We start from the raw sequence: 27,458 nt of genomic DNA on the forward strand, positions 1-27,458 counted from the left end.
TTAAATAGGCGCCTACCTGTATAATGAGAGGAATATTTTCAGTCATAGTTTAAATAGGCGCCCACCTGTAATAATGAGAGGAATATTTTCATGTCTTCGTTTAAATAGGCGCCCACCTGTATAATGAGAGGAATACTTTTCAGTCTTAGTTTAAATAGGCGCCCACCTGTATAATGAGAGGAATATTTTCAGTCTTAGTTTAAATAGGCGCCCACCTGTAATAATATGGGGAATATTTTCAAGTCTTAGTTTAAATAGGCGCATACCTGTAATAATGAGAGAAATATTTTCATGTCTTCGTTTAAATAGGCGTCCACCTGTATAACGAGAGGAATATTTTCAGTCTTTGTTTAAATAGGCGCCCACCTGTATAACGAGAGAAATATTTTTTAGTCTTAGTTTAAATAGGCGCCCACCTGTATAATGAGAGGAATATTTTCAGTCTTAGTTTAAATAGACGCCCACCTGTATAATGAGAGGAATATTTTCAGTCTTACTTTAATTAGGCGCCCACCTGTATAATTAGAGGAATATTTTCAGTCTTAGTTTAAATAGGCGCCCACCTGTATAATGAGAGGAATATTTTCAGTCTTAGTTTTAATAGGCGCCCACCTGTATAATGAGAGGAATATTTTCAGTCTTAGTTTTAATAGGCGCCCACCTGTATAATGAGAGAAATATTTTCAGTCTTAGTTTAAATAGGCGCCCACCTGTAATAATATGAGGAATATTTTCAAGTCTTAGTTTAAATAGGCGCCTACCTGTAATAATGAGAGGAATATTTTCATGTCTTCGTTTAAATAGGCGTCCACCTGTATAACGAGAGGAATATTTTCAGTCTTTGTTTAAATAGGCGCCCAACTGTATAACGAGAGGAATATTTTTTAGTCTTAGTTTAAATAGGCGCCCACCTGTATAACGAGAGGAATATTTTCAGTATTAGTTTAAATAGGCGCCCACCTGTATAATGAGAGGAATATTTTCAGTCTTACTTTAATTAGGCGCCCACCTGTATAATGAGAGAAATATTTTCAGTCTTAGTTTAAATAGGCGCCCACCTGTATAATGAGAGGAATATTTTCAGTCTTAGTTTTAATAGGCGCCCACCTGTATAATGAGAGGAATATTTTCAGTCTTAGTTTAAATAGGCGCCCACCTGTAATAATATGAGGAATATTTTCATGTCTTAGTTTAAATAGGCGCCTACCTGTATAATGAGAGGAATATTTTCAGTCATAGTTTAAATAGGCGCCCACCTGTAATAATGAGAGGAATATTTTCATGTCTTCGTTTAAATAGGCGCCCACCTGTATAATGAGAGGAATACTTTTCAGTCTTAGTTTAAATAGGCGCCCACATGTATAATGAGAGGAATATTTTTAGTCTTAGTTTAAATAAGCGTCCACCTGTATAACGAGAGGAATATTTTCAGTCTTAGTTTAAATAGGCGCCCACCTGTATAACGAGAGGATTATTTTCAGTCTTAGTTTATATAGGCGCCCACCTGTATAACGAGAGGAATATTTTCAGTCTTTGTTTAAATAGGCGCCCACCTGTATAATGAGAGGAATATTTTCGGTCTTAGTTTTGATAGGCGCCCACCTGTATAATGAGAAGAATATTTTCAGTCTTAGTTTCAATAGGCGCCCACCTGTATAACGAGAGGAATATTTTCAGTCTTAGTTTAAATAGGCGCCCACCTGTATAACGAGAGGAATACTTTTCAGTCTTAGTTTAAATAGGCGCCCACCTGTATAATGAGAGATATATTTTTAGTCTTAATTTAAATAGGCGCCCACCTGTATAACAAGAGGATTACTTTTCAGTCTTAGTTTAAATAGGCGCCCACCTGTATACTGAGAGAAATATTTTCAGTCTTAGTTTAAATAGGCGCCCACCTGTATAATGAGAGGTATACTTTTCAGTCTTAGTTTAAATAGGCGCCAACCTGTATAATGAGAGGAATATTTTCAGTCTTAGTTTAAATAGGCGCCCACCTGTATAATGAGAGGAATATTTTCAGTCTTAGTTTTAATAGGCGCCCACCTGTATAATGAGAGAAATATTTTCAGTCTTAGTTTAAATAGGCGTCCATCTGTATAACGAGAGGAATACTTTTCGGACTTAGTTTAAATAGGCGCCCACCTGTATAATGAGAGGAATATTTTCAGTCTTAGTTTAAATAGGCGCTCACCTGTATAATGATAGAAATATTTTCAGTCTTAGTTTAAATAAGCGCCCACCTGTATAATGAGAGGAATATTTTCAGTCTTAGTTTAAATAGGCGCTCACCGGTATAATGAGAGAAATATTTTCAGTCTTAGTTTAAATAGGCGCCCACCTTTATAACGAGAGGAATATTTTCAGTCTTAGTTTAAATAGTCGCCCACATGTATAATGAGAGAAATATTTTCAGTCTTAGTTTAAATAGGCGCCCACCTGTATAATGAGAGGAATATTTTCAGTCTTAGTTTAAATAGGCGCCCACCTGTATAACGAGAGGAATATTTTCAGTCTTAGTTTAAATAGGCGCCCACCTGTATAACGACAGGAATATTTTCAGTCTTAGTTTAAATAGGCGCCCACCTGTATAATGAGAGGAATACTATTCAGTCTTAGTTTAAATGGGTGCCCACCTGTATAACGAGAGGAATATTTTCAGTCTTAGTTTAAATAGACGCCCACCTGTATAATGAGAGGAATACTTTTCAGTCTTAGTTTAAATAGGCGCCCACCTGTATAATGAGAGGAATATTTTCAGTCTTAGTTTAAATAGGCGCCCACCTGTATAATGAGAGGAATAATGTCGGTCTTAGTTTAAATAGGCGCCCACCTGTATAATGAGAGGAATATTTTCAGTCTTAGTTTTAATAGGCGCCCACCTGTATAATGAGAGGAATATTTTCAGTCTTAGTTTTAATAGGCGCCCACCTGTATAATGAGAGAAATATTTTCAGTCTTAGTTTAAATAGGCGCCCACCTGTAATAATATGAGGAATATTTTCAAGTCTTAGTTTAAATAGGCGCCTACCTGTAATAATGAGAGGAATATTTTCATGTCTTCGTTTAAATAGGCGTCCACCTGTATAACGAGAGGAATATTTTCAGTCTTTGTTTAAATAGGCGCCCAACTGTATAACGAGAGGAATATTTTTTAGTCTTAGTTTAAATAGGCGCCCACCTGTATAACGAGAGGAATATTTTCAGTCTTAGTTTAAATAGGCGCCCACCTGTATAATGAGAGGAATATTTTCAGTCTTACTTTAATTAGGCGCCCACCTGTATAATGAGAGAAATATTTTCAGTCTTAGTTTAAATAGGCGCCCACCTGTATAATGAGAGGAATATTTTCAGTCTTAGTTTTAATAGGCGCCCACCTGTATAATGAGAGAAATATTTTCAGTCTTAGTTTAAATAGGCGCCCACCTGTAATAATATGAGGAATATTTTCATGTCTTAGTTTAAATAGGCGCCCACCTGTAATAATGAGAGGAATATTTTCATGTCTTCGTTTAAATAGGCGCCCACCTGTATAATGAGAGGAATACTTTTCAGTCTTAGTTTAAATAGGCGCCCACCTGTAATAATAGAGGAATATTTTCAGTCTTAGTTTAAATAGGCGCCCACCTGTATAACGAGAGGAATATTTTCAGTCTTAGTTTAAATAGGCGCCCACCTGTATAATGAGAGGAATATTTTCAGTCTTACTTTAATTAGGCGCCCACCTGTATAATGAGAGAAATATTTTCAGTCTTAGTTTAAATAGGCGCCCACCTGTATAACGAGAGGAATATTTTCAGTCTTAGTTTAAATAGACGCCCACCTGTATAATGAGAGGAATATTTTCAGTCTTACTTTAATTAGGCGCCCACCTGTATAATTAGAGGAATATTTTCAGTCTTAGTTTAAATAGGCGCCCACCTGTATAATGAGAGAAATATTTTCAGTCTTAGTTTTAATAGGCGCCCACCTGTATAATGAGAGGAATATTTTCAGTCTTAGTTTTAATAGGCGCCCACCTGTATAATGAGAGAAATATTTTCAGTCTTAGTTTAAATAGGCGCCCACCTGTAATAATATGAGGAATATTTTCAAGTCTTAGTTTAAATAGGCGCCTACCTGTAATAATGAGAGGAATATTTTCATGTCTTCGTTTAAATAGGCGTCCACCTGTATAACGAGAGGAATATTTTCAGTCTTTGTTTAAATAGGCGCCCAACTGTATAACGAGAGGAATATTTTTTAGTCTTAGTTTAAATAGGCGCCCACCTGTATAACAAGAGGAATATTTTAAGTCTTAGTTTAAATAGGCGCCCACCTGTATAATGAGAGGAATATTTTCAGTCTTACTTTAATTAGGCGCCCACCTGTATAATGAGAGAAATATTTTCAGTCTTAGTTTAAATAGGCGCCCACCTGTATAATGAGAGGAATATTTTCAGTCTTAGTTTTAATAGGCGCCCACCTGTATAATGAGAGGAATATTTTCAGTCTTAGTTTAAATAGGCGCCCACCTGTAATAATATGAGGAATATTTTCATGTCTTAGTTTAAATAGGCGCCTACCTGTATAATGAGAGGAATATTTTCAGTCATAGTTTAAATAGGCGCCCACCTGTAATAATGAGAGGAATATTTTCATGTCTTCGTTTAAATAGGCGCCCACCTGTATAATGAGAGGAATACTTTTCAGTCTTAGTTTAAATAGGCGCCCACCTGTATAATGAGAGGAATATTTTTAGTCTTAGTTTAAATAAGCGTCCACCTGTATAACGAGAGGAATATTTTCAGTCTTAGTTTAAATAGGCGCCCACCTGTATAACAAGATGAATATTTTCAGTCTTAGTTTATATAGGCGCCCACCTGTATAACGAGAGGAATATTTTCAGTCTTTGTTTAAATAGGCGCCCACCTGTATAATGAGAGGAATATTTTCGGTCTTAGTTTTGATAGGCGCCCACCTGTATAATGAGAAGAATATTTTCAGTCTTAGTTTCAATAGGCGCCCACCTGTATAACGAGAGGAATATTTTCAGTCTTAGTTTAAATAGGCGCCCACCTGTATAACGAGAGGAATACTTTTCAGTCTTAGTTTAAATAGGCGCCCACCTGTATAATGAGAGATATATTTTTAGTCTTAATTTAAATAGGCGCCCACCTGTATAACAAGAGGATTACTTTTCAGTCTTAGTTTAAATAGGCGCCCACCTGTATACTGAGAGAAATATTTTCAGTCTTAGTTTAAATAGGCGCCCACCTGTATAATGAGAGGTATACTTTTCAGTCTTAGTTTAAATAGGCGCCAACCTGTATAATGAGAGGAATATTTTCAGTCTTAGTTTAAATAGGCGCCCACCTGTATAATGAGAGGAATATTTTCAGTCTTAGTTTTAATAGGCGCCCACCTGTATAATGAGAGAAATATTTTCAGTCTTAGTTTAAATAGGCGTCCATCTGTATAACGAGAGGAATACTTTTCGGACTTAGTTTAAATAGGCGCAACCACCTGTATAATGAGAGGAATATTTTCAGTCTTAGTTTTAATAGGCGCCCACCTGTACAATGAGAGGAATATTTTCAGTCTTAGTTTAAATAGGCGCTCACCTGTATAATGAGAGAAATATTTTCAGTCTTAGTTTAAATAAGCGTCCACCTGTATAATGAGAGGAATATTTTCAGTCTTAGTTTAAATAGGCGCTCACCGGTATAATGAGAGAAATATTTTCAGTCTTAGTTTAAATAGGCGCCCACCTTTATAACGAGAGGAATATTTTCAGTCTTAGTTTAAATAGTCGCCCACATGTATAATGAGAGAAATATTTTCAGTCTTAGTTTAAATAGGCGCCCACCTGTATAATGAGAGGAATATTTTCAGTCTTAGTTTAAATAGGCGCCCACCTGTATAACGAGAGGAATATTTTCAGTCTTAGTTTAAATAGGCGCCCACCTGTATAACGACAGGAATATTTTCAGTCTTAGTTTAAATAGGCGCCCACCTGTATAATGAGAGGAATACTATTCAGTCTTAGTTTAAATGGGCGCCCACCTGTATAACGAGAGGAATACTTTCAGTCTTAGTTTAAATAGACGCCCACCTGTATAATGAGAGGAATACTCTTCAGTCTTAGTTTAAATAGGCGCCCACCTGTATAACGAGAGGAATATTTTCAGTCTTTGTTTAAATAGGCGTCCACCTGTATAACGAGAGGAATATTTTTTAGTCTTAGTTTAAATAGGCGCCCACCTGTATAACGAGAGGAATATTTTTTAGTCTTAGTTTAAATAGGCGCCCACCTGTATAACGAGAGGAATATTTTCAGTCTTAGTTTAAATAGACGCCCACCTGTATAATGAGAGGAATATTTTCAGTCTTACTTTAATTAGGCGCCCACCTGTATAATTAGAGGAATATTTTCAGTCTTAGTTTAAATAGGCGCCCACCTGTATAATGAGAGGAATATTTTCAGTCTTAGTTTTAATAGGCGCCCACCTGTATAATGAGAGGAATATTTTCAGTCTTAGTTTTAATAGGCGCCCACCTGTATAATGAGAGAAATATTTTCAGTCTTAGTTTAAATAGGCGCCCACCTGTAATAATATGAGGAATATTTTCAAGTCTTAGTTTAAATAGGCGCCTACCTGTAATAATGAGAGGAATATTTTCATGTCTTCGTTTAAATAGGCGTCCACCTGTATAACGAGAGGAATATTTTCAGTCTTTGTTTAAATAGGCGCCCAACTGTATAACGAGAGGAATATTTTTTAGTCTTAGTTTAAATAGGCGCCCACCTGTATAACGAGAGGAATATTTTCAGTCTTAGTTTAAATAGGCTCCCACCTGTATAATGAGAGGAATATTTTCAGTCTTACTTTAATTAGGCGCCCACCTGTATAATGAGAGAAATATTTTCACTCTTAGTTTAAATAGGCGCCCACCTGTATAATGAGAGGAATATTTTCAGTCTTAGTTTTAATAGGCGCCCACCTGTATAATGAGAGGAATATTTTCAGTCTTAGTTTAAATAGGCGCCCACCTGTAATAATATGAGGAATATTTTCATGTCTTAGTTTAAATAGGCGCCTACCTGTATAATGAGAGGAATATTTTCAGTCATAGTTTAAATAGGCGCCCACCTGTAATAATGAGAGGAATATTTTCATGTCTTCGTTTAAATAGGCGCCCACCTGTATAATGAGAGGAATACTTTTCAGTCTTAGTTTAAATAGGCGCCCACATGTATAATGAGAGGAATATTTTTAGTCTTAGTTTAAATAAGCGTCCACCTGTATAACGAGAGGAATATTTTCAGTCTTAGTTTAAATAGGCGCCCACCTGTATAACGAGAGGATTATTTTCAGTCTTAGTTTATATAGGCGCCCACCTGTATAACGAGAGGAATATTTTCAGTCTTTGTTTAAATAGGCGCCCACCTGTATAACGAGAGGAATATTTTCGGTCATAGTTTTGATAGGCGCCCACCTGTATAATGAGAAGAATATTTTCAGTCTTAGTTTCAATAGGCGCCCACCCGTATAACGAGAGGAATATTTTCAGTCTTAGTTTAAATAGGCGCCCACCTGTATAACGAGAGGAATACTTTTCAGTCTTAGTTTAAATAGGCGCCCACCTGTATAATGAGAGATATATTTTCAGTCTTAATTTAAATAGGCGCCCACCTGTATAACAAGAGGATTACTTTTCAGTCTTAGTTTAAATAGGCGCCCACCTGTATACTGAGAGGAATATTTTCAGTCTTAGTTTAAATAGTCGCCCACATGTATAATGAGAGAAATATTTTCAGTCTTAGTTTAAATAGGCACCCACCTGTATAATGAGAGGAATATTTTCAGTCTTAGTTTAAATAGGCGCCCACCTGTATAATGAGAGGAATATTTTCAGTCTTAGTTTTAATAGGCGCCCACCTGTATAATGAGAGAAATATTTTCAGTCTTAGTTTAAATAGGCGCCCACCTGTAATAATATGAGGAATATTTTCAAGTCTTAGTTTAAATAGGCGCCTACCTGTAATAATGAGAGGAATATTTTCATGTCTTCGTTTAAATAGGCGTCCACCTGTATAACGAGAGGAATATTTTCAGTCTTAGTTTAAATAGGCGTCCATCTGTATAACGATAGGAATACTTTTCAGTCTTAGTTTAAATAGGCGCCCACCTATATAATGAGAGGAATATTTTCAGTCTTAGTTTAAATAGACGCCCACCTGTATAATGAGAGGAATACTTTTCAGTCTTAGTTTAAATAGGCGCCCACCTGTATAACGAGAGGAATACTTTCAGTCTTAGTTTAAATAGGCGCCCACCTGTATAATGAGAGGAATACTTTTCAGTCTTAGTTTAAATAGGCGCCCACCTGTATAATGAGTGGAATATTTTCAGTCTTAGTTTAAATAGGCGCCCACCTGTATAATGAGAGGAATAATTTCGGTCTTAGTTTAAATAGGCGCCCACCTGTATAATGAGAGGAATATTTTCATTCTTAGTTTAAATAGGCGCCCACCTGTATAATGAGCGAAATATTTTCAGTCTTAGTTTAAATAGGCGCCCACCTGTATAATGAGAGGAATATTTTCAGTCTTAGTTTAAATAGGCGCCCACCTGTATAACGAGAGGAATATTTTCAGTCTTAGTTTAAATAGGCGTCCACTTGTATAACGAGAGGAATATTTTCAGTCTTAGTTTAAATAGGCGCCCACCTGTATAATGAGAGGAATACTTTTCAGTCTTAGTTTAAATAGGCGCCCATCTGTATAATGAGAGGAATATTTTCAGTCTTAGTTTAAATAGGCGCCCACCTATATAATGAGAGGAATACTTTTCAGTCTTAGTTTAAATAGGCGCCCACATGTATAACGAGAGGAATATTTTCGGTCTTAGTTTAAATAGGCGCCCACCTGTATAATGTGAGGAATATTTTCAGTCTTAGTTTAAATAGGCGCCCACCTGTATAATGAGAGGAATATTTTTGAGTCTTAATTTTAATAGGCGCCCACCTGTATAATGAGAGTAATATTTTCAGTCTTAGTTTAAATAGGCGCCCACCTGTAATAATGAGAGGAATATTTTCATGTCTTCGTTTAAATAGGCGCCCACCTGTATAATGAGAGGAATACTTTTCAGTCTTAGTTTAAATAGGCGCCCACCTGTATAATGAGAGGAATATTTTCAGTCTTAGTTTAAATAGGTGCTCACCTGTATAATGAGAGAAATGTTTTCAGTCTTAGTTTAAATAGGCGTCCACCTGTATAACGATAGGAATATTTTCAGTTTTAGTTTAAATAGGCGCCCACCTGTATAATGAGAGGAATACTTTTCAGTCTTATTTTAAATAGGCGCTCAGCTGTATAAAGAGAGGAATATTTTCAGTCTTAGTTTAAATAGGCGCCCACCTGTAATAATGAGAGGAATATTTTTATGTCTTCGTTTAAATAGGCGCCCACCTGTATAATGAGAGGAATACTTTTCAGTCTTAGTTTAAATAGGCGCCCACCTGTATAATGAGAAGAATATTTTCAGTCTTAGTTAAAATAGGCGCCCACCTGTATAATGAGAGAAATATTTTCAGTCTTAGTTTAAATAAGCGCCCACCTGTATAATGAGAGGAATATTTTCAGTCTTAGTTTAAATAGGCGCTCACCAGTATAATGAGAAAAATATTTTCAGTCTTAGTTTAAATAGGCGCCCACCTGTATAATGAGAGGAATACTTTTCAGTCTTATTTTAAATAGGCGCTCAGCTGTATAAAGAGAGGAATATTTTCAGTCTTAGTTTAAATAGGCGCCCACCTGTATAATGTGAGGAATATTTTCAGTCTTAGTTTAAATAGGCGCCCACCTGTATAATGAGAGGAATATTTTTCAGTCTTAGTTTAAATAGGCGCTCAGCTGTATAATGAGAGGAATATTTTCAGTCTTAGTTTAAATAGACGCTCACTTGTATAATGAGAGAAATATTTTCAGTCTTAGTTTAAATAAGCGCCCACCTGTATAATGAGAGGAATATTTTCAGTCTTAGTTTAAATAGGCGCTCACCAGTATAATGAGAAAAATATTTTCAGTCTTAGTTTAAATAGGCGCCCACCTGTATAACGAGAGGAATATTTCCAGTCTTAGTTTAAATAGGCGCCCACCTGTATAATGAGAGGAATATTTTCAGTCTTAGTTTAAATAGGCACCCACCTGTATAACGAGAGGAATATTTTCAGTCTTAGTTTAAATAGGTGCCCACTTGTATAACGAGAGGAATATTTTCAGTCTTAGTTTAAATAGGCGCCCACCTGTATAAGGAGAGGAATACTTTTCAGACTTAGTTTAAATAGGCGCCCACCTGTATAACGAGAGGAATATTTTCAGTCTTAGTTTAAATAGGCGCCCACCTGTATAACGACAGGAATACTTTTCAGTCTTAGTTTAAATAGGCGCCCGGCTGTATAATGAGAGGAATATTTTCAGTCTTAGTTTAAATAGGCGCCCACCTGTATAATGAGAGGAATATTTTCGGTCTTAGTTTAAATAGGCGCCCACCTGTATAATGAGAGGAATAATTTCGGTCTTAGTTTAAATAGGCGCCCACCTGTATAATGAGAGGAATATTTTCATTCTTAGTTTAAATAGGCGCCCACCTGTATAATGAGCGAAATATTTTCAGTCTTAGTTTAAATAGGCGCCCACCTGTATAATGAGAGGAATATTTTCAGTCTTAGTTTAAATAGGCGCCCACCTGTATAACGAGAGGAATATTTTCAGTCTTAGTTTAAATAGGCGTCCACTTGTATAACGAGAGGAATATTTTCAGTCTTAGTTTAAATAGGCGCCCACCTGTATAATGAGAGGAATACTTTTCAGTCTTAGTTTAAATAGGCGCCCATCTGTATAATGAGAGGAATATTTTCAGTCTTAGTTTAAATAGGCGCCCACCTATATAATGAGAGGAATACTTTTCAGTCTTAGTTTAAATAGGCGCCCACATGTATAACGAGAGGAATATTTTCGGTCTTAGTTTAAATAGGCGCCCACCTGTATAATGTGAGGAATATTTTCAGTCTTAGTTTAAATAGGCGCCCACCTGTATAATGAGAGGAATATTTTTGAGTCTTAGTTTAAATAGGCGCCTACCTGTAATAATGAGAGGAATATTTTCATGTCTTCGTTTAAATAGGCGTCCACCTGTATAACGAGAGGAATATTTTCAGTCTTAGTTTAAATAGGCGTCCATCTGTATAACGATAGGAATACTTTTCAGTCTTAGTTTAAATAGGCGCCCACCTATATAATGAGAGGAATATTTTCAGTCTTAGTTTAAATAGACGCCCACCTGTATAATGAGAGGAATACTTTTCAGTCTTAGTTTAAATAGGCGCCCACCTGTATAACGAGAGGAATACTTTCAGTCTTAGTTTAAATAGGCGCCCACCTGTATAATGAGAGGAATACTTTTCAGTCTTAGTTTAAATAGGCGCCCACCTGTATAATGAGTGGAATATTTTCAGTCTTAGTTTAAATAGGCGCCCACCTGTATAATGAGAGGAATAATTTCGGTCTTAGTTTAAATAGGCGCCCACCTGTATAATGAGAGGAATATTTTCATTCTTAGTTTAAATAGGCGCCCACCTGTATAATGAGCGAAATATTTTCAGTCTTAGTTTAAATAGGCGCCCACCTGTATAATGAGAGGAATATTTTCAGTCTTAGTTTAAATAGGCGCCCACCTGTATAACGAGAGGAATATTTTCAGTCTTAGTTTAAATAGGCGTCCACTTGTATAACGAGAGGAATATTTTCAGTCTTAGTTTAAATAGGCGCCCACCTGTATAATGAGAGGAATACTTTTCAGTCTTAGTTTAAATAGGCGCCCATCTGTATAATGAGAGGAATATTTTCAGTCTTAGTTTAAATAGGCGCCCACCTATATAATGAGAGGAATACTTTTCAGTCTTAGTTTAAATAGGCGCCCACATGTATAACGAGAGGAATATTTTCGGTCTTAGTTTAAATAGGCGCCCACCTGTATAATGTGAGGAATATTTTCAGTCTTAGTTTAAATAGGCGCCCACCTGTATAATGAGAGGAATATTTTTGAGTCTTAATTTTAATAGGCGCCCACCTGTATAATGAGAGTAATATTTTCAGTCTTAGTTTAAATAGGCGCCCACCTGTAATAATGAGAGGAATATTTTCATGTCTTCGTTTAAATAGGCGCCCACCTGTATAATGAGAGGAATACTTTTCAGTCTTAGTTTAAATAGGCGCCCACCTGTATAATGAGAGGAATATTTTCAGTCTTAGTTTAAATAGGTGCTCACCTGTATAATGAGAGAAATGTTTTCAGTCTTAGTTTAAATAGGCGTCCACCTGTATAACGATAGGAATATTTTCAGTTTTAGTTTAAATAGGCGCCCACCTGTATAATGAGAGGAATACTTTTCAGTCTTATTTTAAATAGGCGCTCAGCTGTATAAAGAGAGGAATATTTTCAGTCTTAGTTTAAATAGGCGCCCACCTGTAATAATGAGAGGAATATTTTTATGTCTTCGTTTAAATAGGCGCCCACCTGTATAATGAGAGGAATACTTTTCAGTCTTAGTTTAAATAGGCGCCCACCTGTATAATGAGAAGAATATTTTCAGTCTTAGTTAAAATAGGCGCCCACCTGTATAATGAGAGAAATATTTTCAGTCTTAGTTTAAATAAGCGCCCACCTGTATAATGAGAGGAATATTTTCAGTCTTAGTTTAAATAGGCGCTCACCAGTATAATGAGAAAAATATTTTCAGTCTTAGTTTAAATAGGCGCCCACCTGTATAATGAGAGGAATACTTTTCAGTCTTATTTTAAATAGGCGCTCAGCTGTATAAAGAGAGGAATATTTTCAGTCTTAGTTTAAATAGGCGCCCACCTGTATAATGTGAGGAATATTTTCAGTCTTAGTTTAAATAGGCGCCCACCTGTATAATGAGAGGAATATTTTTCAGTCTTAGTTTAAATAGGCGCTCAGCTGTATAATGAGAGGAATATTTTCAGTCTTAGTTTAAATAGACGCTCACTTGTATAATGAGAGAAATATTTTCAGTCTTAGTTTAAATAAGCGCCCACCTGTATAATGAGAGGAATATTTTCAGTCTTAGTTTAAATAGGCGCTCACCAGTATAATGAGAAAAATATTTTCAGTCTTAGTTTAAATAGGCGCCCACCTGTATAACGAGAGGAATATTTCCAGTCTTAGTTTAAATAGGCGCCCACCTGTATAATGAGAGGAATATTTTCAGTCTTAGTTTAAATAGGCACCCACCTGTATAACGAGAGGAATATTTTCAGTCTTAGTTTAAATAGGTGCCCACTTGTATAACGAGAGGAATATTTTCAGTCTTAGTTTAAATAGGCGCCCACCTGTATAAGGAGAGGAATACTTTTCAGACTTAGTTTAAATAGGCGCCCACCTGTATAACGAGAGGAATATTTTCAGTCTTAGTTTAAATAGGCGCCCACCTGTATAACGACAGGAATACTTTTCAGTCTTAGTTTAAATAGGCGCCCGGCTGTATAATGAGAGGAATATTTTCAGTCTTAGTTTAAATAGGCGCCCACCTGTATAATGAGAGGAATATTTTCGGTCTTAGTTTAAATAGGCGCCCACCTGTATAATGAGAGGAATAATTTCGGTCTTAGTTTAAATAGGCGCCCACCTGTATAATGAGAGGAATATTTTCATTCTTAGTTTAAATAGGCGCCCACCTGTATAATGAGCGAAATATTTTCAGTCTTAGTTTAAATAGGCGCCCACCTGTATAATGAGAGGAATATTTTCAGTCTTAGTTTAAATAGGCGCCCACCTGTATAACGAGAGGAATATTTTCAGTCTTAGTTTAAATAGGCGTCCACTTGTATAACGAGAGGAATATTTTCAGTCTTAGTTTAAATAGGCGCCCACCTGTATAATGAGAGGAATACTTTTCAGTCTTAGTTTAAATAGGCGCCCATCTGTATAATGAGAGGAATATTTTCAGTCTTAGTTTAAATAGGCGCCCACCTATATAATGAGAGGAATACTTTTCAGTCTTAGTTTAAATAGGCGCCCACATGTATAACGAGAGGAATATTTTCGGTCTTAGTTTAAATAGGCGCCCACCTGTATAATGTGAGGAATATTTTCAGTCTTAGTTTAAATAGGCGCCCACCTGTATAATGAGAGGAATATTTTTGAGTCTTAGTTTAAATAGGCGCCTACCTGTAATAATGAGAGGAATATTTTCATGTCTTCGTTTAAATAGGCGTCCACCTGTATAACGAGAGGAATATTTTCAGTCTTAGTTTAAATAGGCGTCCATCTGTATAACGATAGGAATACTTTTCAGTCTTAGTTTAAATAGGCGCCCACCTATATAATGAGAGGAATATTTTCAGTCTTAGTTTAAATAGACGCCCACCTGTATAATGAGAGGAATACTTTTCAGTCTTAGTTTAAATAGGCGCCCACCTGTATAACGAGAGGAATACTTTCAGTCTTAGTTTAAATAGGCGCCCACCTGTATAATGAGAGGAATACTTTTCAGTCTTAGTTTAAATAGGCGCCCACCTGTATAATGAGTGGAATATTTTCAGTCTTAGTTTAAATAGGCGCCCACCTGTATAATGAGAGGAATAATTTCGGTCTTAGTTTAAATAGGCGCCCACCTGTATAATGAGAGGAATATTTTCATTCTTAGTTTAAATAGGCGCCCACCTGTATAATGAGCGAAATATTTTCAGTCTTAGTTTAAATAGGCGCCCACCTGTATAATGAGAGGAATATTTTCAGTCTTAGTTTAAATAGGCGCCCACCTGTATAACGAGAGGAATATTTTCAGTCTTAGTTTAAATAGGCGTCCACTTGTATAACGAGAGGAATATTTTCAGTCTTAGTTTAAATAGGCGCCCACCTGTATAATGAGAGGAATACTTTTCAGTCTTAGTTTAAATAGGCGCCCATCTGTATAATGAGAGGAATATTTTCAGTCTTAGTTTAAATAGGCGCCCACCTATATAATGAGAGGAATACTTTTCAGTCTTAGTTTAAATAGGCGCCCACATGTATAACGAGAGGAATATTTTCGGTCTTAGTTTAAATAGGCGCCCACCTGTATAATGTGAGGAATATTTTCAGTCTTAGTTTAAATAGGCGCCCACCTGTATAATGAGAGGAATATTTTTGAGTCTTAATTTTAATAGGCGCCCACCTGTATAATGAGAGTAATATTTTCAGTCTTAGTTTAAATAGGCGCCCACCTGTAATAATGAGAGGAATATTTTCATGTCTTCGTTTAAATAGGCGCCCACCTGTATAATGAGAGGAATACTTTTCAGTCTTAGTTTAAATAGGCGCCCACCTGTATAATGAGAGGAATATTTTCAGTCTTAGTTTAAATAGGTGCTCACCTGTATAATGAGAGAAATGTTTTCAGTCTTAGTTTAAATAGGCGTCCACCTGTATAACGATAGGAATATTTTCAGTTTTAGTTTAAATAGGCGCCCACCTGTATAATGAGAGGAATACTTTTCAGTCTTATTTTAAATAGGCGCTCAGCTGTATAAAGAGAGGAATATTTTCAGTCTTAGTTTAAATAGGCGCCCACCTGTAATAATGAGAGGAATATTTTTATGTCTTCGTTTAAATAGGCGCCCACCTGTATAATGAGAGGAATACTTTTCAGTCTTAGTTTAAATAGGCGCCCACCTGTATAATGAGAAGAATATTTTCAGTCTTAGTTAAAATAGGCGCCCACCTGTATAATGAGAGAAATATTTTCAGTCTTAGTTTAAATAGGCGCCCACCTGTATAACGAGAGGAATATTTTCAGTCTTAGTTTAAATAGGCGTCCACTTGTATAACGAGAGGAATATTTTCAGTCTTAGTTTAAATAGGCGCCCACCTGTATAATGAGAGGAATACTTTTCAGTCTTAGTTTAAATAGGCGCCCATCTGTATAATGAGAGGAATATTTTCAGTCTTAGTTTAAATAGGCGCCCACCTATATAATGAGAGGAATACTTTTCAGTCTTAGTTTAAATAGGCGCCCACATGTATAACGAGAGGAATATTTTCGGTCTTAGTTTAAATAGGCGCCCACCTGTATAATGTGAGGAATATTTTCAGTCTTAGTTTAAATAGGCGCCCACCTGTATAATGAGAGGAATATTTTTGAGTCTTAGTTTAAATAGGCGCCTACCTGTAATAATGAGAGGAATATTTTCATGTCTTCGTTTAAATAGGCGTCCACCTGTATAACGAGAGGAATATTTTCAGTCTTAGTTTAAATAGGCGTCCATCTGTATAACGATAGGAATACTTTTCAGTCTTAGTTTAAATAGGCGCCCACCTATATAATGAGAGGAATATTTTCAGTCTTAGTTTAAATAGACGCCCACCTGTATAATGAGAGGAATACTTTTCAGTCTTAGTTTAAATAGGCGCCCACCTGTATAACGAGAGGAATACTTTCAGTCTTAGTTTAAATAGGCGCCCACCTGTATAATGAGAGGAATACTTTTCAGTCTTAGTTTAAATAGGCGCCCACCTGTATAATGAGTGGAATATTTTCAGTCTTAGTTTAAATAGGCGCCCACCTGTATAATGAGAGGAATAATTTCGGTCTTAGTTTAAATAGGCGCCCACCTGTATAATGAGAGGAATATTTTCATTCTTAGTTTAAATAGGCGCCCACCTGTATAATGAGCGAAATATTTTCAGTCTTAGTTTAAATAGGCGCCCACCTGTATAATGAGAGGAATATTTTCAGTCTTAGTTTAAATAGGCGCCCACCTGTATAACGAGAGGAATATTTTCAGTCTTAGTTTAAATAGGCGTCCACTTGTATAACGAGAGGAATATTTTCAGTCTTAGTTTAAATAGGCGCCCACCTGTATAATGAGAGGAATACTTTTCAGTCTTAGTTTAAATAGGCGCCCATCTGTATAATGAGAGGAATATTTTCAGTCTTAGTTTAAATAGGCGCCCACCTATATAATGAGAGGAATACTTTTCAGTCTTAGTTTAAATAGGCGCCCACATGTATAACGAGAGGAATATTTTCGGTCTTAGTTTAAATAGGCGCCCACCTGTATAATGTGAGGAATATTTTCAGTCTTAGTTTAAATAGGCGCCCACCTGTATAATGAGAGGAATATTTTTGAGTCTTAATTTTAATAGGCGCCCACCTGTATAATGAGAGTAATATTTTCAGTCTTAGTTTAAATAGGCGCCCACCTGTAATAATGAGAGGAATATTTTCATGTCTTCGTTTAAATAGGCGCCCACCTGTATAATGAGAGGAATACTTTTCAGTCTTAGTTTAAATAGGCGCCCACCTGTATAATGAGAGGAATATTTTCAGTCTTAGTTTAAATAGGTGCTCACCTGTATAATGAGAGAAATGTTTTCAGTCTTAGTTTAAATAGGCGTCCACCTGTATAACGATAGGAATATTTTCAGTTTTAGTTTAAATAGGCGCCCACCTGTATAATGAGAGGAATACTTTTCAGTCTTATTTTAAATAGGCGCTCAGCTGTATAAAGAGAGGAATATTTTCAGTCTTAGTTTAAATAGGCGCCCACCTGTAATAATGAGAGGAATATTTTTATGTCTTCGTTTAAATAGGCGCCCACCTGTATAATGAGAGGAATACTTTTCAGTCTTAGTTTAAATAGGCGCCCACCTGTATAATGAGAAGAATATTTTCAGTCTTAGTTAAAATAGGCGCCCACCTGTATAATGAGAGAAATATTTTCAGTCTTAGTTTAAATAAGCGCCCACCTGTATAATGAGAGGAATATTTTCAGTCTTAGTTTAAATAGGCGCTCACCAGTATAATGAGAAAAATATTTTCAGTCTTAGTTTAAATAGGCGCCCACCTGTATAATGAGAGGAATACTTTTCAGTCTTATTTTAAATAGGCGCTCAGCTGTATAAAGAGAGGAATATTTTCAGTCTTAGTTTAAATAGGCGCCCACCTGTATAATGTGAGGAATATTTTCAGTCTTAGTTTAAATAGGCGCCCACCTGTATAATGAGAGGAATATTTTTCAGTCTTAGTTTAAATAGGCGCTCAGCTGTATAATGAGAGGAATATTTTCAGTCTTAGTTTAAATAGACGCTCACTTGTATAATGAGAGAAATATTTTCAGTCTTAGTTTAAATAAGCGCCCACCTGTATAATGAGAGGAATATTTTCAGTCTTAGTTTAAATAGGCGCTCACCAGTATAATGAGAAAAATATTTTCAGTCTTAGTTTAAATAGGCGCCCACCTGTATAACGAGAGGAATATTTCCAGTCTTAGTTTAAATAGGCGCCCACCTGTATAATGAGAGGAATATTTTCAGTCTTAGTTTAAATAGGCACCCACCTGTATAACGAGAGGAATATTTTCAGTCTTAGTTTAAATAGGTGCCCACTTGTATAACGAGAGGAATATTTTCAGTCTTAGTTTAAATAGGCGCCCACCTGTATAAGGAGAGGAATACTTTTCAGACTTAGTTTAAATAGGCGCCCACCTGTATAACGAGAGGAATATTTTCAGTCTTAGTTTAAATAGGCGCCCACCTGTATAACGACAGGAATACTTTTCAGTCTTAGTTTAAATAGGCGCCCGGCTGTATAATGAGAGGAATATTTTCAGTCTTAGTTTAAATAGGCGCCCACCTGTATAATGAGAGGAATATTTTCGGTCTTAGTTTAAATAGGCGCCCACCTGTATAATGAGAGGAATAATTTCGGTCTTAGTTTAAATAGGCGCCCACCTGTATAATGAGAGGAATATTTTCATTCTTAGTTTAAATAGGCGCCCACCTGTATAATGAGCGAAATATTTTCAGTCTTAGTTTAAATAGGCGCCCACCTGTATAATGAGAGGAATATTTTCAGTCTTAGTTTAAATAGGCGCCCACCTGTATAACGAGAGGAATATTTTCAGTCTTAGTTTAAATAGGCGTCCACTTGTATAACGAGAGGAATATTTTCAGTCTTAGTTTAAATAGGCGCCCACCTGTATAATGAGAGGAATACTTTTCAGTCTTAGTTTAAATAGGCGCCCATCTGTATAATGAGAGGAATATTTTCAGTCTTAGTTTAAATAGGCGCCCACCTATATAATGAGAGGAATACTTTTCAGTCTTAGTTTAAATAGGCGCCCACATGTATAACGAGAGGAATATTTTCGGTCTTAGTTTAAATAGGCGCCCACCTGTATAATGTGAGGAATATTTTCAGTCTTAGTTTAAATAGGCGCCCACCTGTATAATGAGAGGAATATTTTTGAGTCTTAATTTTAATAGGCGCCCACCTGTATAATGAGAGTAATATTTTCAGTCTTAGTTTAAATAGGCGCCCACCTGTAATAATGAGAGGAATATTTTCATGTCTTCGTTTAAATAGGCGCCCACCTGTATAATGAGAGGAATACTTTTCAGTCTTAGTTTAAATAGGCGCCCACCTGTATAATGAGAGGAATATTTTCAGTCTTAGTTTAAATAGGTGCTCACCTGTATAATGAGAGAAATGTTTTCAGTCTTAGTTTAAATAGGCGTCCACCTGTATAACGATAGGAATATTTTCAGTTTTAGTTTAAATAGGCGCCCACCTGTATAATGAGAGGAATACTTTTCAGTCTTATTTTAAATAGGCGCTCAGCTGTATAAAGAGAGGAATATTTTCAGTCTTAGTTTAAATAGGCGCCCACCTGTAATAATGAGAGGAATATTTTTATGTCTTCGTTTAAATAGGCGCCCACCTGTATAATGAGAGGAATACTTTTCAGTCTTAGTTTAAATAGGCGCCCACCTGTATAATGAGAAGAATATTTTCAGTCTTAGTTAAAATAGGCGCCCACCTGTATAATGAGAGAAATATTTTCAGTCTTAGTTTAAATAAGCGCCCACCTGTATAATGAGAGGAATATTTTCAGTCTTAGTTTAAATAGGCGCTCACCAGTATAATGAGAAAAATATTTTCAGTCTTAGTTTAAATAGGCGCCCACCTGTATAATGAGAGGAATACTTTTCAGTCTTATTTTAAATAGGCGCTCAGCTGTATAAAGAGAGGAATATTTTCAGTCTTAGTTTAAATAGGCGCCCACCTGTATAATGTGAGGAATATTTTCAGTCTTAGTTTAAATAGGCGCCCACCTGTATAATGAGAGGAATATTTTTCAGTCTTAGTTTAAATAGGCGCTCAGCTGTATAATGAGAGGAATATTTTCAGTCTTAGTTTAAATAGACGCTCACTTGTATAATGAGAGAAATATTTTCAGTCTTAGTTTAAATAAGCGCCCACCTGTATAATGAGAGGAATATTTTCAGTCTTAGTTTAAATAGGCGCTCACCAGTATAATGAGAAAAATATTTTCAGTCTTAGTTTAAATAGGCGCCCACCTGTATAACGAGAGGAATATTTCCAGTCTTAGTTTAAATAGGCGCCCACCTGTATAATGAGAGGAATATTTTCAGTCTTAGTTTAAATAGGCACCCACCTGTATAACGAGAGGAATATTTTCAGTCTTAGTTTAAATAGGTGCCCACTTGTATAACGAGAGGAATATTTTCAGTCTTAGTTTAAATAGGCGCCCACCTGTATAAGGAGAGGAATACTTTTCAGACTTAGTTTAAATAGGCGCCCACCTGTATAACGAGAGGAATATTTTCAGTCTTAGTTTAAATAGGCGCCCACCTGTATAACGACAGGAATACTTTTCAGTCTTAGTTTAAATAGGCGCCCGGCTGTATAATGAGAGGAATATTTTCAGTCTTAGTTTAAATAGGCGCCCACCTGTATAATGAGAGGAATATTTTCGGTCTTAGTTTAAATAGGCGCCCACCTGTATAATGAGAGGAATATTTTCAGTCTTAGTTTAAATAGGCGCCCACCTGTAATAATGAGAGGAATATTTTCATGTCTTCGTTTAAATAGGCGCCCACCTGTATAATGAGAGGAATACTTTTCAGTCTTAGTTTAAATAGGCGCCCACCTGTATAATGAGAGGAATATTTTCAGTCTTAGTTTAAATAGGCGCCCACCTGTAATAACGAGAGGAATATTTTCAGTCTTAGTTTAAATAGGCGCCCACTTGTATAACGAGAGGAATATTTTCAGTCTTAGTTTAAATAGGCGCCCACCTGTATAATGAGAGGAATACTTTTCAGTCTTAGTTTAAATAGGCGCCCACCTGTATAACGAGAGGAATATTTTCAGTCTTAGTTTAAATAGGCGCCCACCTGTATAATGAGAGGAATACTTTTCAGTCTTAGTTTAAATAGGCGCTCAGTTGTATAATGAGAGGAATATTTTCAGTCTTAGTTTAAATAGGCGCCCACCTGTATAATGTGAGGAATATTTTCAGTCTTAGTTTAAATAGGCGCCCACCTGTATAATGAGAGGAATATTTTTGAGTCTTAATTTTAATAGGCGCCCACCTGTATAATGAGAGGAATATTTTCAGTCTTAGTTTAAATAGGCGCCCACCTGTAATAATGAGAGGAATACTTTTCAGTCTTAGTTTAAATAGGCGCCCACCTGTATAACGAGAGGAATATTTTCAGTCTTAGTTTAAATAGGCTCCCACATGTATAATGAGAGGAATATTTTCAGTCTTAGTTTAAATAGGCGCCCACCTGTATAACGAGAGGAATATTTTTCAGTCTTAGTTTAAATAGGCGCCCACCTGTATAATGAGAGGAATATTTTCAGTCTTAGTTTAAATAGACGCCCACCTGTATAATGAGAGGAATATTTTCAGTCTTAGTTTAAATAGGAGCCCACCTGTATAACGAGAGGAATACTTTTCAGTCTTAGTTTAAATAGGCGCCCACCTGTATAATGAGAGGAATATTTTTCAATCTTAGTTTAAATAGGCGCCCACCTGTATAATGAGAGGAATATTTTCAGTCTTAGTTTAAATAGACGCGCACCTGTATAATGAGAGGAATATTTTCAGTCTTAGTTTAAATAGGAGCCCACCTGTATAACGAGAGGAATACTTTTCAGTCTTAGTTTAAATAGGCGCCCACCTGTATAATGAGAGGAATATTTTCAGTCTTAGTTTTGATAGGCGCCCACCTGTATAATGAGAGGAATATTTTCAGTCTTAGTTTAAATAGGCTCCCACCTGTATAATGAGAGGAATACTTTTCAGTCTTAGTTTAAATAGGCGCCCACCTGTATAATGAGAAGAATATTTTCGGTCTTAGTTTAAATAGGCGCTCACCTGTATAATGAGAGGAATGTTTTCAGTCTTAGTTTAAATAGGCGTCCACCTGTATAACGATAGGAATATTTTCAGTCTTAGTTTAAATAGGCGCCCACCTGTATAATGAGAGGATTACTTTTCAGTCTTAGTTTAAATAGGCGCTCAGCTGTATAATGAGAGGAATATTTTCAGTCTTAGTTTAAATAGGCGCCCACCTGTAATAATGAGAGGAATATTTTCATGTCTTCGTTTAAATAGGCGCCCACCTGTATAATGAGAGGAATACTTTTCAGTCTTAGTTTAAATAGGCGCCCACCTGTATAATGAGAGGAATATTTTCAGTCTTAGTTTAAATAGGCGCCCACCTGTATAATGAGAGGAATATTTTCAGTCTTAGTTTAAATAGGCGCCCACCTGTATAACGAGAGGAATATTTTCAGTCTTAGTTTAAATAGGCGCCCACCTATATAATGAGAGGAATATTTTCAGTCTTAGTTTAAATAGACGCCCACCTGTATAATGAGAGGAATACTTTTCAGTCTTAGTTTAAATAGGCGCCCACCTGTATAACGAGAGGAATACTTTCAGTCTTAGTTTAAATAGGCGCCCACCTGTATAATGAGAGGAATACTTTTCAGTCTTAGTTTAAATAGGCGCTCAGCTGTATAATGAGAGGAATATTTTCAGTCTTAGTTTAAATAGGCGCCCACCTGTATAATGTGAGGAATATTTTCAGTCTTAGTTTAAATAGGCGCCCACCTGTATAATGAGAGGAATATTTTTGAGTCTTAATTTTAATAGGCGCCCACCTGTATAATGAGAGGAATATTTTCAGTCTTAGTTTAAATAGGCGTCCACCTGTAATAATGAGAGGAATACTTTTCAGTCTTAGTTTAAATAGGCGCCCACCTGTATAACGAGAGGAATATTTTCAGTCTTAGTTTAAATAGGCTCCCACATGTATAATGAGAGGAATATTTTCAGTCTTAGTTTAAATAGGCGCCCACCTGTATAATAAGATGAATATTTTCAGTCTTAGTTTAAATAGGCGCCCACCTGTATAACGAGAGGAATATTTTTCAGTCTTAGTTTAAATAGGCGCCCACCTGTATAATGAGAGGAATATTTTCAGTCTTAGTTTAAATAGACGCCCACCTGTATAATGAGAGGAATATTTTCAGTCTTAGTTTAAATAGGAGCCCACCTGTATAACGAGAGGAATACTTTTCAGTCTTAGTTTAAATAGGCGCCCACCTGTATAATGAGAGAAATATTTTTCAGTCTTAGTTTAAATAGGCGCCCACCTGTATAATGAGAGGAATATTTTCAGTCTTAGTTTAAATAGACGCGCACCTGTATAATGAGAGGAATATTTTCAGTCTTAGTTTAAATAGGAGCCCACCTGTATAACGAGAGGAATACTTTTCAGTCTTAGTTTAAATAGGCGCCCACCTGTATAATGAGAGGAATATTTTTCAGTCTTAGTTTTGATAGGCGCCCACCTGTATAATAGAGGAATATTTTCAGTCTTAGTTTAAATAGGCTCCCACCTGTATAATGAGAGGAATACTTTTCAGTCTTAGTTTAAATAGGCGCCCACCTGTATAATGAGAAGAATATTTTCGGTCTTAGTTTAAATAGGCGCTCACCTGTATAATGAGAGGAATGTTTTCAGTCTTAGTTTAAATAGGCGTCCACCTGTATAACGATAGGAATATTTTCAGTCTTAGTTTAAATAGGCGCCCACCTGTATAATGAGAGGATTACTTTTCAGTCTTAGTTTAAATAGGCGCTCAGCTGTATAATGAGAGGAATATTTTCAGTCTTAGTTTAAATAGGCGCCCACCTGTAATAATGAGAGGAATATTTTCATGTCTTCGTTTAAATAGGCGCCCACCTGTATAATGAGAGGAATACTTTTCAGTCTTAGTTTAAATAGGCGCCCACCTGTATAATGAGAGGAATATTTTCAGTCTTAGTTTAAATAGGCGCCCACCTGTATAATGAGAGGAATATTTTCAGTCTTAGTTTAAATAGGCGCCCACCTGTATAACGAGAGGAATATTTTCAGTCTTAGTTTAAATAGGCGCCCACCTGTATAAGGAGAGGAATACTTTTACGTCTTAATTTAAATAGGCGCCCACTTGTATAACGAGAGGAATATTTTCAGTCTTAGTTTAAATAGGCGCCCACCTGTATAATGAGAGGAATACTTTTCAGTCTTAGTTTAAATAGGCGCCCACCTGTATAACGAGAGGAATATTTTCAGTCTTAGTTTAAATAGGCGCCCACCTGTATAATGAGAGGAATACTTTTCAGTCTTAGTTTAAATAGGCGCTCAGCTGTATAATGAGAGGAATATTTTCAGTCTTAGTTTAAATAGGCGCCCACCTGTATAATGTGAGGAATATTTTCAGTCTTAGTTTAAATAGGCGCCCACCTGTATAATGAGAGGAATATTTTTGAGTCTTAATTTTAATAGGCGCCCACCTGTATAATGAGAGGAATATTTTCAGTCTTAGTTTAAATAGGCGCCCACCTGTAATAATGAGAGGAATACTTTTCAGTCTTAGTTTAAATAGGCGCCCACCTGTATAACGAGAGGAATATTTTCAGTCTTAGTTTAAATAGGCTCCCACATGTATAATGAGAGGAATATTTTCAGTCTTAGTTTAAATAGGCGCCCACCTGTATAATAAGATGAATATTTTCAGTCTTAGTTTAAATAGGCGCCCACCTGTATAACGAGAGGAATATTTTTCAGTCTTAGTTTAAATAGGCGCCCACCTGTATAATGAGAGGAATATTTTCAGTCTTAGTTTAAATAGACGCCCACCTGTATAATGAGAGGAATATTTTCAGTCTTAGTTTAAATAGGAGCCCACCTGTATAACGAGAGGAATACTTTTCAGTCTTAGTTTAAATAGGCGCCCACCTGTATAATGAGAGGAATATTTTTCAGTCTTAGTTTAAATAGGCGCCCACCTGTATAATGAGAGGAATATTTTCAGTCTTAGTTTAAATAGACGCGCACCTGTATAATGAGAGGAATATTTTCAGTCTTAGTTTAAATAGGAGCCCACCTGTATAACGAGAGGAATACTTTTCAGTCTTAGTTTAAATAGGCGCCCACCTGTATAATGAGAGTAATATTTTCAGTCTTAGTTTTGATAGGCGCCCACCTGTATAATGAGAGGAATATTTTCAGTCTTAGTTTAAATAGGCGCCCACCTGTATAATGAGAGGAATATTTTCAGTCTTAGTTTAAATAGACGCGCACCTGTATAATGAGAGGAATATTTTCAGTCTTAGTTTAAATAGGAGCCCACCTGTATAACGAGAGGAATACTTTTCAGTCTTAGTTTAAATAGGCGCCCACCTGTATAATGAGAGGAATATTTTCAGTCTTAGTTTTGATAGGCGCCCACCTGTATAATGAGAGGAATATTTTCAGTCTTAGTTTAAATAGGCTCCCACCTGTATAATGAGAGGAATACTTTTCAGTCTTAGTTTAAATAGGCGCCCACCTGTATAATGAGAGGAATATTTTCAGTCTTAGTTTAAATAGGCGCTCACCTGTATAATGAGAGGAATGTTTTCAGTCTTAGTTTAAATAGGCGTCCACCTGTATAACGATAGGAATATTTTCAGTCTTAGTTTAAATAGGCGCCCACCTGTATAATGAGAGGATTACTTTTCAGTCTTAGTTTAAATAGGCGCTCAGCTGTATAATGAGAGGAATATTTTCAGTCTTAGTTTAAATAGGCGCCCACCTGTAATAATGAGAGGAATATTTTCATGTCTTCGTTTAAATAGGCGCCCACCTGTATAATGAGAGGAATACTTTTCAGTCTTAGTTTAAATAGGCGCCCACCTGTATAATGAGAGGAATATTTTCAGTCTTAGTTTAAATAGGCGCCCACCTGTAATAATATGAGAGGAATATTTTAAGTCTTAGTTTAAATAGGCGCCCACTTGTATAACGAGAGGAATATTTTTAGTCTTAGTTTAAATAGGCGCCCACCTGTATAAGGAGAGGAATACTTTTACGTCTTAATTTAAATAGGCGCCCACTTGTATAACGAGAGGAATATTTTCAGTCTTAGTTTAAATAGGCGCCCACCTGTATAATGAGAGGAATACTTTTCAGTCTTAGTTTAAATAGGCGCCCACCTGTATAACGAGAGGAATATTTTCAGTCTTAGTTTAAATAGGCGCCCACCTTTATAATGAGAGGAATACTTTTCAGTCTTAGTTTAAATAGGCGCTCAGCTGTATAATGAGAGGAATATTTTCAGTCTTAGTTTAAATAGGCGCCCACCTGTATAACGAGAGGAATATTTTCAGTCTTAGTTTAAATAGGCGCCCACCTGTATAATGAGAGGAATATTTTCAGTCTTAGTTTAAATAGACGCGCACCTGTATAATGAGAGGAATATTTTCAGTCTTAGTTTAAATAGGAGCCCACCTGTATAATGAGAGGAATACTTTTCAGTCTTAGTTTAAATAGGCGCTCAGCTGTATAATGAGAGGAATATTTTCAGTCTTAGTTTAAATAGGCGCCCACCTGTATAATGTGAGGAATATTTTCAGTCTTAGTTTAAATAGGCGCCCACCTGTATAATGAGAGGAATATTTTTGAGTCTTAATTTTAATAGGCGCCCACCTGTATAATGAGAGGAATATTTTCAGTCTTAGTTTAAATAGGCGCCCACCTGTAATAATGAGAGGAATATTTTCATGTCTTCGTTTAAATAGGCGCCCACCTGTATAATGAGAGGAATACTTTTCAGTCTTAGTTTAAATAGATGCCCACCTGTATAATGAGAGGAATATTTTCTGTCTTAGTTTAAATAGGCGCCCACCTGTATAATGAGAGGAATGTTTTCAGTCTTAGTTTGAATAGGTGTTCACCTGTATAACGATAGGAATACTTTTCAGTCTTAGTTTAAATAGGCGCCCACCTATGTAATGAGAGGAATATTTTCAGTCTTAGTTTAAATAGGCTCCCACATGTATAATGAGAGGAATATTTTCAGTCTTAGTTTAAATAGGCGCCCACCTGTATAATGAGAGGAATATTTTCAGTCTTAGTTTAAATAGGCGCCCACCTGTATAATGAGAGGAATATTTTCAGTCTTAGTTTAAATAGGCGCCCACCTATATAATAAGAGGAATATTTTCAGTCTTAGTTTAAATAGGAGCCCACCTGTATAACGAGAGAAATACTTTT

The sequence above is a fragment of the Nicotiana tabacum genome, chromosome 6 (assembly GCF_000715075.1).
Source record: "Nicotiana tabacum cultivar K326 chromosome 6, ASM71507v2, whole genome shotgun sequence".
In the NCBI taxonomy this organism is placed as follows: domain Eukaryota; kingdom Viridiplantae; phylum Streptophyta; class Magnoliopsida; order Solanales; family Solanaceae; genus Nicotiana; species Nicotiana tabacum.